The following is a 15,846-nucleotide window of genomic DNA, read 5'->3' as shown; positions in this document are numbered from 1 at the left end:
CTCCCTTGCTCTGCTTACAATGAATCTGAAGGAAAACTTGTATAAACACTCTAATTTCACAAGCTCTTAGTTGTCTCTTTTATCACCAATTCTACAATTCACAGAGCTAAAAGATATAAAACTCTCACCAGCTTTACTATATATAACAACTCAACCATTCAGGTCACAATATTAACAACTGCCTAAATGGTTTTTCAAAATTTGCATGTTTTTGTTTAGCTCAAACCAACTGGAACCCCTGACTCATTCACTTGGGCCTGCACAAGCGATCCATGGGTGAATTTTGATGTCAGAAGGCCAAAACTTCCACCCTCAGATCATGCTATCATAGCCATTCCCTGAACACCTGTCCCATCAAGCACCATGTAGTTTGTGCATACAGACACCTAAATCCTACACCTTGAATCAACTTTTATTGGCTCCTTATCACATAAAAATTCCCAATCCTTATATTCAGGGAGGCAGATTTGAGTGTGGGGTCTCTGGCTACCAGGCTTGGCTGCCTTATGAAGAAAATCTCCTTTGAGCAACTTGCAGTTTCAGGGAGGATCATACTGTGAGGAAACCATAACAGGCCTAGTTTGGTAACAAACCACTGACCAGCATGCCCCAAAGACTCCATTCTCTTCCCTTTATCTGGAGGTTTAGAAAAAGTCTGCTCTTGAACACATGGTTTTTACTTTGTCCATTTCTTCAGAACTAAGATTCAGTTTATAGGACAAGCTGTTCTCCAAATGAAATGGTTGTCATTCCTCACCTCTCTGGCACTAAGAGTGACCACAGCTCCAGCTGATGAGAAGTGAGCAAAACTATTGTGGAGACTTGGAGATCAGCTTGCATGGAGCCAGCAGAGCTGTGTGGCACTATGTCGTTCCCTTATCCAGGTCAGCATACAAGCACAACATATACAATACTGGGATTTGTGGAATTTAATGAGTGGGGGGAAGTCTAATCCCATCTGAGGCCTCAGCTTCTCCTGTGTGAACTCAAGCTAGACTCTCCTCACCCCTGGTACATACATGCTCCCATCTGATCAAGAGACAGGGCAGGGGATGTCATGCCTGCTTCTGAGCATGTGGTGCCTCACCTGGTCCCATTCAAGCCCACATCTAAAAATCACAGCACCTCACATTTGCTTTGGGACCACTCCTCCCCTGACGTCCCTGTGGCTAAGAGATGCTGACTACAGTTTTTTATATTGAGGAGACGGGAAAAATGGCTCTCACACTTCAGGAATGATGGGAGACCTGGCATGTGTGGTGTGGCATTATTTTCATGAATATGCTGCCTGTAGCTCACACAGGCTATGAGCACAAGGACAGGCTGAACCAAGCACAATGCAGCTGCATTCATCCTGGGAGGACAGTAACAAGGGACCCTGACGCACAGACCTGCCCAACCCCACCCAGCCTGTGAATACGGAAGGGGGAGAGATGCCAGGATTTCACTTTTGGGGTGCTCCTCAGGTGCCCAGGGATCTGGGCCATCCCAAAGAGAGTAATTAGGGTCGTTCTGGGTAGCTCAGTGGCACAATGCTTCCTGGCATGGGTGAGCCTGGCTTTGATCCCCAGCAGAGCCAAAAAACAAAGAGAAAACCATCCAAGACAGAAAAAGGAGACCATGTCCTGGGCCCTATATTCAGCAGCCTGGGTACTTTTGACAAAAACAAATTTCCTGGGAGGAGGGGCTACAGGAAAGAAGGCCTCAGTTTCCTTTCCTACATATTTTGGAACTTGGAGTTGGTCATCACAAGGGTCCTGCAGGCTCACCAATCTCAGATTACTGAGATTGTAATTACTGTGGAATTACTGTAGTTACTGAGATTGTGTCACTGTGCTCTAGATTTTGAGAAAAGTGTTATGCCCACTGGAGGACTTCATGGAAGACAGAAGATAAGAAGGCAAAAGTGGGGTACAGCAGAATTGTGGATTGTGAACAACTCATCCTCAGCGGGTGGAATGACCACCTTATTGGAGTCTCAGAATCTCATGTAGAACTGGAATCAAGGTCCTTCCCCTGAATCTGGTGAAAAGGCTTTGGGAAGTAAATGGACTCTAGGGCCATTGTGGCCAGTAGGGAAAAGAGAAGGCCCCTCTATTGACCCTGGAACATTTAGGCCCTGAGTTTGTCTTCAGACATTTTGTAAACTGAGGCCTAAGAGTCACTCAAGCAAAGCCCTGTTTCCTGTGGTGGTTTTTCCTCTACCAGGGCATGGTGACAACCACCTGAGGAAAACTGAGACATCTGTGCTCTAGTGAGCATCTGCAGCCCGAAAGAACCACCACAGTTCTCTGGGGCTATTCCTCTGCCACCACACAGAACTGTACCTCCTACTCAAGAGCATCCATCTCCAATAGCTGAGAAGCTCAGTGACAGGAACCTGTTTCAAGAACTTCCAAGAGCCTTCCATTTATTCCATCACAATGCCCCAAATACTTACCTTGTTCCATGTGCTGAGTTAGGCTTGGGAACTGCAAAGCAAGAGACCAATATGGTCCCTGCCCCGCAAGAACTCAAATTGGAGAAATAAAGGGACAAAGCACTAGAGTAATAGAACTGGAAGAAAGGAGCTCTATGGGAGGAGAAGTCACTATATGAGGCCAACAGAGGGGCCTCACTGCTGCATCTCTTAGACATGGAGCCAAGTGGGATCCAACCCTGCACACAGGGGGAGGATCAACTGTTGACAGATTCAAAGACAGAAGTGAGCTATCTAGAGGGGAGGTGGGAGGGCAGCCAGTATGACTGAAGGAAGCCCAGGAGGAGAGCAGTGTGGATGGACCATGCTGTGGCAGGTTCTGGGCACTGACAGACTGTACAGTGACCCAACACTGTTTGAAGAATTAACACAAATATTGCAGATGAAACAACAAACATTTGTGCTCTCAGTTTTGTTTTGTTTTTTTTTTTTATCAGAAGTGCAGGAGGTCTCTGCTAGGGCTTCTAAAATGTCTCCCATGAGGCTGGGGCCACTTTCTCAACTGAGACTCAGTTATGGCAAGGTCTGCTTCTGAACTGAGTCACAGGGTTACTGCCAGGACTTTGATAAAACAAAGCCTCATTTCTCCCCATCTGTTGCCATCTCTGTCCTAAAACTCATGAGCCTTTCCTTAAGGAGCCACAGAAGAGAACAGCAGCTTCCCCAGAACCAGAGATCCCAGGGAGAGAGAGACAAGAAAAGACACCAAAGGAAGAAGAAAGAAACAAGAAAGGAGAGAGTGACATGTTAGCCACAGTCATTTAATCAGTAAACCTTGGAGGTGTCACCACATGAAAATTTGTCATGTTCCAGAGGTCACAAGGGAGACACTAAACCCAGGTCACACTGAAGGGAGGGGACTGCTCAGATGTGCACACCAGGGTGACCGGATTTGGGAGCTGCTAAGTAATATACCCAGCACTTGGGCCTGTTTGGGGTACCTAGGTCTGAATCTGAAGACAATAGGAAGCAACTGGAAGGTCATGGGAGATGAGGATATCTGTACTAATTGTATTTGAACTCTCTCTTGAAGCAGACAGAAAAGGCAGCCAGAAAGGAAAATGATATTGTCACAAAGTCATAAAAAAGGAGACTAGGCCAGTTGTTAGCTCCATTATATGTGACATTCCAGTTGTTGCTATATTTTAATCTCTACTTCTGTTCATTACACACAGGTGGCAAAAGGTTTTCTAAGTGCTATCCCACATATGCCTGGTGACATCACTAGGAAGCAGATGCTCAGATGACCCCACTGTTCAGTGGGAGACTGGGGAAGACTTGAGAGACACGATGACTTGGCCAAGGTCACATGAGAGGATAGGAGAAAGATCTGGGTCTAGACCCAGGCCTGTCTCCTCAGTCTGGGACCCTGGCTGCACCCAGGCTTGTCAAGGAATGTAGTGGACAGTGTTGGGGATGTCTGTGTATACATATGAACATGTCATGGTCCTGGAAGAGACCCAACAGTAACCTAGAGGCACATATGTAATTGTATCTTAAGGAGGCATCAGGTCAGGGACCCCAAGACATGGCCTCCTTTCCTTGGTGATAGATTCAAACAGAACTTTGAACTTCATAACCAGACACCCACATTTTAGCAACAGCCTCCTCCCCAGTTCATTTGGTGAAATACATTTCACAAGCCAATATGTTTTCTTGCACACCAAGGGGGCAACGTTCAAAGAGGACCCACAGAGAGAGCTTGCTCTCTGGATGCATGGCCCCTTCTCCAGGTCCCAGCCCCAGAACACCCCAAAGGAAGAATTTGTTACAAAGAATGGGGTGTTGGTTGCATTCCCACTCCCAGCACCTCTAACCATGTGTCAGGAAAAGAAAAAGGCCCCAAACTCATCAACCCAGGGGAAATGAACACACAACAGTCCACCACCATGAGTACCCCTACAATGCCTTCCAGCTGAGTTTGGGAAATAGGGAGCTCAGGCAGGAGCAGGTGGTCGGAGATGGTAAGCCACGTGTCCTGTCATGGTCATTGCCAGGACAGGGTGGGAGTTGGATATTGGCAGTGTCCAGGGTTCATTCTGGGCCCCCAGTATCATCCCTTGTCCTCCTAGGGTAGAACTCTGGGACACAGAGTCTGTATGAGGTTTGGGAGAAGGAAACAAGGTGCAGAAACAGCCTGAACAGAGCTCAGGCAGGACCTGGAGCTCCTTGCCAGTTACCAGGTTCTCTGTTTACCTGCTCTCTGCCGGATCTCATACGGAACTGGAGGAGGGGCTTCAGCTCCAATAGAATGGTGGAAGAGCCAGGGCAAGAACCAGTTGGAAGGAGTTCGGCCTCAGGGTGAGTGTGGGAGCAGAGGGGACTCCACAGCCAGGACCGAGAGAAGAACAGAGGGGGACACTAAGCCCAAACACCACCCTGACCGTGTTCTGTGTAGGCATAAAAAGTTCAGGGGGAGAGTCCTGAACCATAAGGATCTGAGCACCAGCTCCTCACCCATCCCCACCATCTTTGACAGCCTTGGTCTTGATCTCACACAAGTTCACTGTCCCCATGGCAACATCACAACAGCAACACTGACACTCTTCACTTCCATTCGTCTGATGATTTTCCACCATTCAGCTGACTGTAACTCCCAGACCCAGGTGTCCAGATGGGAGTGACCTGACTGTCTTTCCACACACTCTCCAAGTCTTCCACATCATCAGGATTAGTAGGGCTCTGTTTAGCCCAAATATCAGGGGACTCTTGCCACTTGGTCCATTTCTCTGTCACTTGCTGTCTCAAAAAACACATCCCGGACTCTAGAGCTGGGGGCTGGGTCTCTCTGGGCTTCACCGACTTCCAGGTGAACCCAGTTCCCACAACCATTCAGCCTATCAGGACTGTGGCACTTGGACCTCATCTCCTCCTAGAGCAATTTTGACAGCACCACAGATAATGTTCTAGGCATCCTCAACTTGGGACCCTCCTGTCTGGGCTGAGCCTGTTTTCTCATCTCCAGAGGGTGATGTTCTGGTAGGACTCATGGGATAATGCTCCTAATGCATGGAGCTACCATCTCTGGTCAGCTCACAAACTAGCCTGAAGCTGCTACTCTAACTATTCTCTTGGAAATTCCTCTCTGAACTCTGCTAGCCTTTCTTCTGCTGGGGCTCTTCTCTCCTCCTCTGGGACAGACCCTTAGGGCTTTGGATTTTGCACTGAACATCATCCCCAGACACTTCTGATGGGTCACAGGGTGGACACTGACTCTGCCTCCTCCATGTTCCACCTCAGATGGGAGAGGTGGCTACAGAGGTGGATGATACCAGAATTTTGTGTGTGTTCCAGGCAAACTCCCGGAGAGTGAAAAGGACACCCTGGAGTCAACCTTCCAGGATGACTACTCTCTTCCAGGTCCAACATCTTGAGATCCAGCAACCAACAGGAGATGGAACTAATGTGGGTAAGGTGAGCCCTGCCCAGGGTGACAGTGCCACATACAGTTGGGAGTCCTGGAACTGGCCCTGTACCTCCATGCATCTCAGCCTAATCCTCTGAACAGAGGGATGCAAGAAAACTGATCTCATGGTAGAAAAGGCCAGGCTTCTAATGCTGCTTCCCCCTCCCTTCCAGAGTGGTCTCCTCACTACAGGGCTTACAGCTAATTCATAGTATATCTGCAAACATCTATAGTTACATCTATGTAATAGGTCCTGACATGGAGGACCAAGGCCATGGAGTCCGAGCCTTGATTGAAAACCCAGAGCGCATGGAGGAAGAGGCTGAAGGTGAAGAGGTCTGAGGTGGTGGCTGTGAGCATGTGAGGATGGGACGGGGCAGGACATGCAGAGCAGATCTTCCAGAAACAGGCAGGACTGGAACAATAAGCAGCAGAGCCATCATTGTCTACATGCATTCTGGGAACACTTCCAAAGGTGGTGGTGGTGGGAGGGGGTTCCTGTGCAGAGTTCTGTGATGCAGTGGGAAGTATTTTCTCCCTGGAAGGAACATGGATAATTGACAACCTTTACTCCTCTTGCAGCTACAGGGTCCCCTCTCATTCCACCACCTCCACCACCTGATGGAGGTGGTGAAACACCTGAAGCTGAAAACACCTGAAATGGCAGCTCCAGGACAGCACCTCCTGCTGGCCACTCAGCCAGCAACACCCACTAGGTGCCCCCTTACACCTGTCCCCACATGGTGCTGCCCTTACCCTCTCCTATCATTTCTTTTTTTATTATATTAATTTTGTGTATTTATATCTTAGTTCAAATTATCTTCTCATAATATTAAAGATGTTTTTTGTTTTTAAAAGACTCACTTTATTGGCAGTAAGTACAGTCTCTAAACTGTGCACTAATCACCACTATGAAATTCAAGAACACATTCCTGAATTTGTTATCCATAACCACTCCCTCCTCCCTCCCCTCTTGCTACTCCCAGCAAACCCCTCTCAGTCTAGCCCTCTGATATGCCTAGTCTGAATTTCTCAAATAAGTGCAGTCCAATTTTTCACTGGTCACATGATGTTGGAAGGGGACTGATGAAGTTTCCTTCACAGGGTAAATGCCACACAGGTCTAATTTCATTATTTTTTTTTATTTTTATCTTTTTTGTTGCTGTTTGAATCCAGTGGTTCTTTACCACTGAGCTACATTCCTGGTTCTTTTCCTTTTGAATTTGAGATGGAATCTTACCCACTTGCTGAGGATCTCTCTGAGTTGTCAGGGCTGCCCTTAAACCTAAAATCATCTTGCTCAAAGCAGTATTATTTGGAAAATTTAAATTTTCTCTATATTTACTGCCTGGAGAATAGATAAATCATGTGTGTCACAGTTATACCACAAAGATCATACAACAGAGAAAAATAATAATTTCCAGCACCATGTCACTGAGTAGGAAAATTCAACAATAATTCTCAACTAAAGAGTACCCAAGAAATCACTTATAGTAATAACAACAAACCAAGCAAAATCATAAAGCACTAAGAAACACATTCTCACCATAGAGTGTAAAGAATAATGAGGACAAGAATGGACAATTCTCAGGGTACTTAAACCCTCTGTGGGAGAAGAAAGAGGCTAGAGAAAGTCTAGGTTAGGATTCCAGGGCACCAGGCTGCAGGGCTCTCTCAAGTGGAGTAATGAGTTCACAGGTGCTCATTGTCATCTTCTTTAAACTAATAGACAGTAAGGGTACTCTTTGTGTGCATTGGTTTGATGAAGTGGTAGATAATCTGTGATTTCTGGGAGGCAAGTGAGTGAGTGTGTGTGTGTGTGTGTGTGTGTGTGTGTGATGCTGGGTGTGTAACCCAGGGCCACCAGCATGCTAAACATACACTGTGCTCCTGAACAACAACCCAAGGCTCTGGCATGTGTTTTCAAATAGTTGTCCACTTTGTACCCTATGTTAATTGTAAAACAATTTTCTGTGTTATCACCAATAAGCACCTGTACATTGTTTAACTACTTGATTCATTATCAGTCTTTCAATAAATGATCAAAATAGCATTTTTCCATTTTTAAGCCACAGTAAACATTTAACACAAGGCACCGACTCATCTGAGACTTACCTGGCCACATCACCACCCCCAGAACTTTCATATGTGCACAGTTAATAACCAAGTCAACAGCATTACAATGGTATCTACCACAATTAACAATAATAAACAAGCTATGGTCTCTATACCACAATGATGGCAGTCTTTCTTCCAGCATCATCAATGACTCTGATTGGAATTTTTGCTTTAGGAATCAGCACCAGTCACAATAACACACAAACACCAAAGTTTCTATATTAAAAATGGAAACAAAGCCATTAAGAAATTAATGTCTCATGATTGAGAACTCCCATCACAGTAGAAAGAGAAGGGAATTCCCTCAGTCTCATAAAGGGTGAGTAGGAAAATCCAGAGTTGAGCTAACAGGACCCTAAAAGGTAGAAGAATGAAAACTGTCCCTGAAGAGCAAGAATAACAAAAGGTCACCTCCTGAACCACTGCCCCTCAGCACTGGACTGTCTGCTGGCCAGAGCAACGAGGCAAGAAGGAGAATGACAGGAGGAATCCAAATCAGAAAGGAGGAAGTAAGGCCCTATTAGCAGATGATATGATACTACATGCAGAAAATTCCAAAGAATCCACTGAAACACTACCAAAGCCAGCACAGGAAGTCAGCAAACTTGCAGAGGACTCGATCATCACACAAAATCCATGGTCTCTTCTATATACTAGCAATGAACAATCTGAATGGAAATTTTAAAAGGAATCCCATTAGTACCAGGCTTAAAAATGGATAAAATACCTAGGAATAAACCAAGTAGGTGACAACCTTCCAGAAATTACAATACATGGCTGAAAGAAAGAGTTTTCTAATACAAGTTTTTGGTCCTACAGATTTCTTCTTATATTGACTTCAGTGTATTATCACAACTTTTGAAGTACTGTTTTCACTTTCATTCACTTCAGTCAGTCATAGGTATGTAACCTATGCCCAAAATAAGGCTCACCAGCAGCCAGGCCAGTGTCAGGGGTCCAGGTCATTGGGACTTCTTCACCTTCTGAAGACACAGAGGTAGAATTCATGGAAGTCGAATGAAGCAAGGGAGAACAATACCTGATGGGTGGAGGCCATACCCACCTAAACAGAATTGACCTGAGAAGCGACTAAAGCTCTGTTAAAATAACCCCACACAGCCTGGTCCTGTTCTTCAGGTCAGACAAGGGACCCACCATCAACAGGAAGTTACCAGGGCATCACCCTAATATTGGGAATCAAATGGAAGTGACATGCCACCTACCACCCACAGGGTTTAGGAAAAGTTTAATGTATGAACCACACCCTAAAGACCACACTTGCTCAACTCTGTCAGGAAACAGGGACTTCAAGGGTAGATTTCCTCCCTATGGCTCTCCTCCAGGTCCACTGTACAGATGGAAGCACAGGGTCTGAAAGACCCTCACCTCCAATAAATAAACTAAGAGGGGAATCCCCATTAGCTAGGTGAGCTTAGCCTGTCCCAACAGTTCCAGGCCCTAGGAAGGACTCTTCATCAGATATTTACAGGGGTTCAGGAGAGCCCCGCCCCATTCAGACATCAAGTACACCCACACCAGCCCAGAGACTCTGTATGGAATAAAAATAGGAAGAAGGAACCACTTCAACTCACCTGTGGAGACCCCATATTGTCATATTAACCTCTCTCACTGCCATTAAAGTGGCAGGAATAGGCCCATGGATATACCACTCTCCAGTTAAAAAGACAGTTGATTCTGAGAAATCTTCCTTCTGGACATCTCAGGCCAACCCCAGTAACCCACTCAGACCAACACTCCAGAGGCCACACGGCAGACATTACCCAGGAAATTACAGCCTTGCTCCAGTCACAAACCTGAAGGCTGACTAGTCAATCCTCCATGGAAGCTTGAGGAATTCAATGGGGGATGCATTGGGGCAGTGGTCACAATGTCACCCTGCTGGACTGGGACTTACAACATTAATTGCTATTATTCATAGGTCTCACTGCAACAGCCCAAATGAGTGCAATTGACTGAAGGAGGTTGCTCCTCTTAAGCGTGCTAAGCCTACTAAGGGGAATCTGCTGCTTTTTGTAATGACTTGTGTCTTACTAAGTCCTGGGACAATGAGTCCCAGTCCTTTTCCACTATGGACCTGTCAGAAATACATTTCTCCCTCCTGGAACAACAGACTGGATACATGTATTAAAGCAGGCCTCCATGGTTTTTGCATCCAAGAGGGACAAACCTATGCAACAGGACCAACATGCCCTCCATGCTCTGCTGCACTTCCTCCTGAAGAATATGTTCCCCCACCTGTTTCTATTCCCCCAGGGTCTGCTTCTCCAGACAGAAAAGGGATGACAAAATCACAAATGTGCCCTTGTGCTTCTATTTACACTAAAATGCCAAGCAAATGTTACCTGGCAGAAAAGGTTATTCCCTGTCACAAATGTAGGAGGATATACTGGACAGGAAACATAACAATTTGAGAATATTGGGAATTCCCAGACCAAGATTGCCCCAAATTTTCAGGCCCCACCTGTTGGGAAAGTAAACCAGCCCCCTGACCCCTATCTAGACTCAAAGCAAGTAAGACACATGATTTAGACCCTCAGCTATCTCAGATCCTAAACAAACCTCACCACCTTCTCAATGATCTAAACCCCCATTTAGCAAAAACACAGCTACCTCTCCTTATCCCTGGAGGCTCCCCAGTACCTGGCCACATCAGCAGCCCTATTAAATTGACTAGCAAAGGCTCTCTCCCAAAACCTTCTTTAACAAAAACTATTCAACATAGGGTCATACTGTCTCAAAAACTACCACGTGCATAGTAACAATATTGACACTTGCATCTTATAGACAGCTTAAGTTGAATATCTTGTAGTTATTTTAGTATCACTAATTTTTGTTTTAGCTATGTAGAAGTCTGCTTTTTTTTTTCAATTTCAGGAGTTTCGCTATATTTTTAGTTGTAGTTTTTATATGTTAGCCTTTATTGATGTTTTTGATATTTTCAATGCTTTTTTTAATGTCATTTTCTGATTATTGCTACAATATATTTAACAATATATTTTGTATGTATGTGCATATATGTACATACTTTTTAAAAAGTCAGCCTAAAAACCAGTTACCTTGCTAAACTCACTTCTTAATTATACTAGTTTGTTCACTCTTTTGGACTTTCTATCTTTTGGTAGGATTGAACGCAGTGCCTCACACGTGGAGGCAGGACTTTACCATGAGCTACACCCCCAGCCCCAGGAAGAAGGTTTTTAATTTGATTCCAACTTTTTTAAAAAAATTTTACTTCTCACACTTTAGGAGTCTTGTTAAGGAAATGTTCCTGAGCCAACAGACATGTTCAAGTGGTGTGCCTACATTTTCTTCTAGGAGTTGCAGTCTTCCTGGTCAAATTTCTAAGTCTTTGGTGAACTTTGAATTTTGTGCAGGGTAGGTGACAGGGGTTAATTTCCATTCTACTACATACAGATTTCCAGTTTTCCCACCATCTTTTGTTAAAAAGGCTATCTTTTCTCCAATGTATGTTTTTGGTCTTCATTCCTTTTATGGTTCCAGTACCACGCCCTTTTTGTTACTATAATTCTGTAGTATAATTTGAGATCCTCTATTGTGATGCCTCCTGCTTTGCTTTTCTCACTAAGGATTGCTTTGGCTATTTCTAAGTGAATATAATAACTGCTTTTTCTAGTTGTGGGAAGAACATCATTGGAATTTTAGTGGGAATTGCATTCAATTCGTATAGACATTTGGGTAGTATGACTATTTTGACAATATAATTCGGCCTGTCCAAGAACATAAGAGGTCTTTCCACCTTCTAAGGTTTTCTTCAACGTCTTTCTGTAGTGTTCTATACTTTTGATTATAGAGGTCTTTCACCTCTTTCATTAGATTGGTTCCCAAGGTTTTGTTTTTGTTGTTTTTGTTTTGTTTCTAGTCCATTTTAAATGGTATAGTTTTTCTAATTTCTTTTTCAGCAGATTCATCATTGGAAAATATAGAAATGCAATTGATTTATGACTGTTGATCTTGGGTCTTCCAAATATATGATCATATAGTCAGCAAACAGATAATTTGAGCTCTTCTTTTCCTATTCTATTTTTTCCTATTCAGAATAATGTTGGCCTTGGGTTTCTCATATAGAGAATTTATAATGTTGAGATAAGTTCCTTCTATCCCTAGTTTTTCTAGAATTTTAAACATATATGGGCACTGTTCTTTGTCAAATGATTTTTCTGCATCTATTGAGATAATTATGTGATTCCTGTCTTTGAGTCTATTTATTTGAATTACATTTATTGGTTTCCATATCTTCAACCAACCTTCATCCCTGAGATGAAATTCACTTGATCACAGTGCACTATCTTTTTAATGTGTTTTTGAATGCAGTTGTTCATTATTTTATTAACATTTTTTGCATCTATGTTCATCAAAGATATTGGTTCAGAGTTTTTTTTCCTTGATGTCTTTGTCTGGTTTTGGTATCAGGGTGATATTGACTTCATAGCACAAATTTGGAAGGGTTCCCTTTTTTCTATTTCATGAAATAATTTGAGGAGGATTGGTATTAGTAGTTCTTTGAAGGGTTGGTAGAACTCAACTGAGAATCCATCCTGTCTTGGGTTTTTATTTGTTGGAAAACTTTCAATAGCTGGTTTAATTTCAATAAATCAAAGGAAAAAAATCTGAACGTGTTGGCTACAAAAGTTTCTACTTCTTAAGGAATTATGGGCCTTTATTGCTTTTTGTATGAAGAATATTATACATTTATATAAGCATGTGTTCAGTTTGGAATATCTTTATGAAAAGAAATTTGAATTCTAGTAACAATTACAAAAACATTTAAATTAAAAATATTTATCATATAAAGAAATATTAAAGGATTTTTTCTCAACAGGAGAAGCCAAAGCCTGATTTGATTTCTCCCATCAGTTAAAGGTTTTTCTTCTTCACTGCTGTAGGAGAAACGTGTCTCTTACCTAAGGAAGAATTTCTCAGTATTGGATGACAAGGAATGAGAATGGGCAACCGAGGGATCTCAGAGAACTCACTTCCTGGAGAAGCATGGATTAGGCATGAAATTGATTCATGACAGATGCATGAGTAAGACCACCTTTCCTTGTGTTTTTCACCTTTATAGATAAGTGAGAGATCAATGAAAATAGATGGCTCCTAGCTGCTTCAATAAAATGAATTTGATTTGATCCTGTTTATAATTTTTTGCAAAGACCACACCAGCTCCTATAAATCACTTCAACATTATTGAGCCCTTTTCATGTGTTGGTGTCAAGCCCTGTACTGAGGCATGGAAATCTATGGAGGTTCTTTGACTTTCAATAAGCCTGTAGTTTGCTGAGGAGAGCTAGCAGCTAGCCACTGTCTAATAATTCCTTACTATGTGCCAAACATTCTGATATTTTATTTATTTATTAAGTTTTTAGGATACCAGAAATTGAAGTCAGGGGCACTCGAACACTAAGCCACATCCCCAGCCTATTTTGTATTTTATTTAGAGACAGGGTCTCACTGAGTTGCTTAGTACCTCACTATTGCTAAGGCTCGTTTTGAACTCAAGATCCTCCTGGTAAGCCTCCTGAGTCACTGGGATTACAGGCATGTGCCACCATGCCCAGCCTTAGAGTAGTTTTGATTTACATTTCTCTAATTCCTAGAGATGAACATTTTTTCATACGTTTGTTGATCAACTGTATTTCTTGCTGTGAAGTGTCTGTTCAGTTCCTTAGCCCATTTATTGATTAGTTTATTTGTGGTTTTGGTGTTAAGTTTTTTGAGTTCTTTATATATCCTGGAGATTAGTGCTCTATCTGAGGTACATGTGGTAAAGATTTTCTCCCATTCTGTAGACTCTATCTACATGTATTGATTGTTTCCTTTGCTGAAGAAAACTTTTTAGTTTGAATCCATCCCATTATTGATTCTTAATTTTACTTCTTGCACTTTAGGAGTCTTGTTAAGGAAGTCAGGGTCTAAGCCAACATGATGAAGATTTGGGCCTACTTTTTCTTCTATTAGATGCAGGGACTTTGTGCTAGGGCCTACATCTTTAATCCACTTTGAGTTGATTTTTGTGTGGAGTGAGAGAGAGAGGTTTCATTTCATTTTACTACATATGGATTTCCAGTTGTCCCAGCACCATCTGTTGAAGAGGCTATCTTTTCTCCAATGTATGTTTTTGGCCCCTTTGTCTGAGATAACCATATTTATGTGGGTTTGTCTCTGTGTCTTCTATTCTGTACCATTGGTCTACATGTCTATTTTGGTGCCAGTACCATGTCATTTTTATTACTATTGCTCTGTGGTATAGTTTAAGGTCTGGTATTGTGATGCCTACTGTGTTAATCTTCTTGCTAAGGATTGCTTTGCTATTCTAAGTCTCTTATTTTTCCAAATCAATTTCATGATTGCTTTTTCTAGTTCTATGATTCTAATAGGAATTGCATTAAATCTGTATGGCACTTTTAGTAGTATGGCCATTTTGACAATATTAATTCTGCCCATCCAAGAGCATGGAAGACCTTTTCATCTTCTAAGATCTTCTTCAATTTCTTTCTTTAGTGTTCTGTAGTTTTCATTGTAGAGTTCTTTCACTTCTTTTGTTAGATTGATTTCCAAGTATTTTAATTCTTTTGAGGCTATTGTGAATGGGGTAGTTTTCCTAATTTCTCTTGCAATGGACTCATTGCTTTTCTATAGAAATGCATTTGATTATGGGCATTGATTTTATAGCCTGCTATTTTGCTGAATTCATTTATTAGTTCTAGAGGTTTTCTGGTGGAATTTTTGGATCTTCTCAATGTGAAATTATGTCTTTGGCAAATAGTGGTTTCCTACTTGTCCTACTTGGATACCTTTAATTTGTTTTGTCTGTCTAATTGCTCTGCCTACTTTCAAAGATTGTGTTAAACAGAAGTGGTGGAAGAGGGCAGCCCTGTCTTGTTCCAGTTTTTAGAAGGAATGCTTTTAATTTTTCTCCATTTGGAATGATGTTGGTTTTGGGCTTAGCATAGATAACCTTTACAATGTTGAGGTATATTCCTACTATTCCTAGTTATCCTAGCATTTTGAACATGAAACAGTGCTGTATTTTGTCCATTGCTTTTTCTGCATCTATGGAGGTAATCATACAATTCTTGTCTTTAAGTCTATTGATGTGATGTATTAATTTATTGATTTCTGTATTTTGAATCCAGCTAATAATTTTAAGTGCCTGCTTTCATTTAATTTTTACAATAATCCTAGGGTGTACATATTAACATTATCTTCATAATACAGATGCAGCAACATCAATCCAGAGGTTTTGAAAGACAAAAAACTCATCCTAGGGCCCATAACCAACTTGTGGGGCCACAATTCAAACCAATCTCCCTGCATGCATTTGACTATTACTCTATGTCTCGGTGCTATACTCCAAACAGATGATACTCATCATAACAATAATAGTGTGCTTTCAGTAGTGAGGATGAAACAACTAATTTCAATTTGGAATCATTGAAATTTTTTTTTGGGGGGTGCTGGGGATCGAACCCAGGGCCTTGTGCTTACAAGGCAAGCACTCTACCAACTGAGCTATCTCCCCAGCCCCGGAAATTTTTAATAGGAAGTCAAAGTCATCATTTTGGAAGATAGCTACCTGTCCACCAACATGTGTGCTCCCCTTCCACAGTGGAGCTATCACTTGGGAGTGCTGCTCAATTACAGATGACATTTCCCACCCCTGTGCTGGATGGTTGGTTCTCATAGAGGAATCTGAGTAGAAGTGATGTAAATCTCTCCTTTATAGAGGCAGTAAAGATGCAGGTGTGCCTTCCCCAAGTTTTTCTTCTTCTTACTGACCTGAATAATTATAAAACTGCTGATT

General features: G+C 42.5%; 1 non-coding gene and 1 pseudogene across 1 annotated transcript; one reads left to right on the top strand and one right to left on the bottom strand.

The window, feature by feature from the left end:
* The first annotated feature begins 6,143 nt into the window (after positions 1-6,143).
* The window catches only part of LOC124979316 (pygopus homolog 1-like), a 41,892-nt pseudogene continuing 32,189 nt past the window's right edge, over positions 6,144-15,846 (top strand).
* Trnat-ugu (transfer RNA threonine (anticodon UGU)) lies at positions 15,491-15,564 on the bottom strand. The gene has a single exon. It is a non-coding gene; the product is annotated as a tRNA-Thr (tRNA).

Source organism: Sciurus carolinensis, chromosome 3 (genome assembly GCF_902686445.1).
Source record: "Sciurus carolinensis chromosome 3, mSciCar1.2, whole genome shotgun sequence".
Taxonomy (NCBI): Eukaryota; Metazoa; Chordata; class Mammalia; order Rodentia; family Sciuridae; genus Sciurus; species Sciurus carolinensis.
The sequence above is the reverse complement of the archived record's forward strand: the minus strand, read 5'-3'. Positions and strand labels throughout refer to the sequence as shown.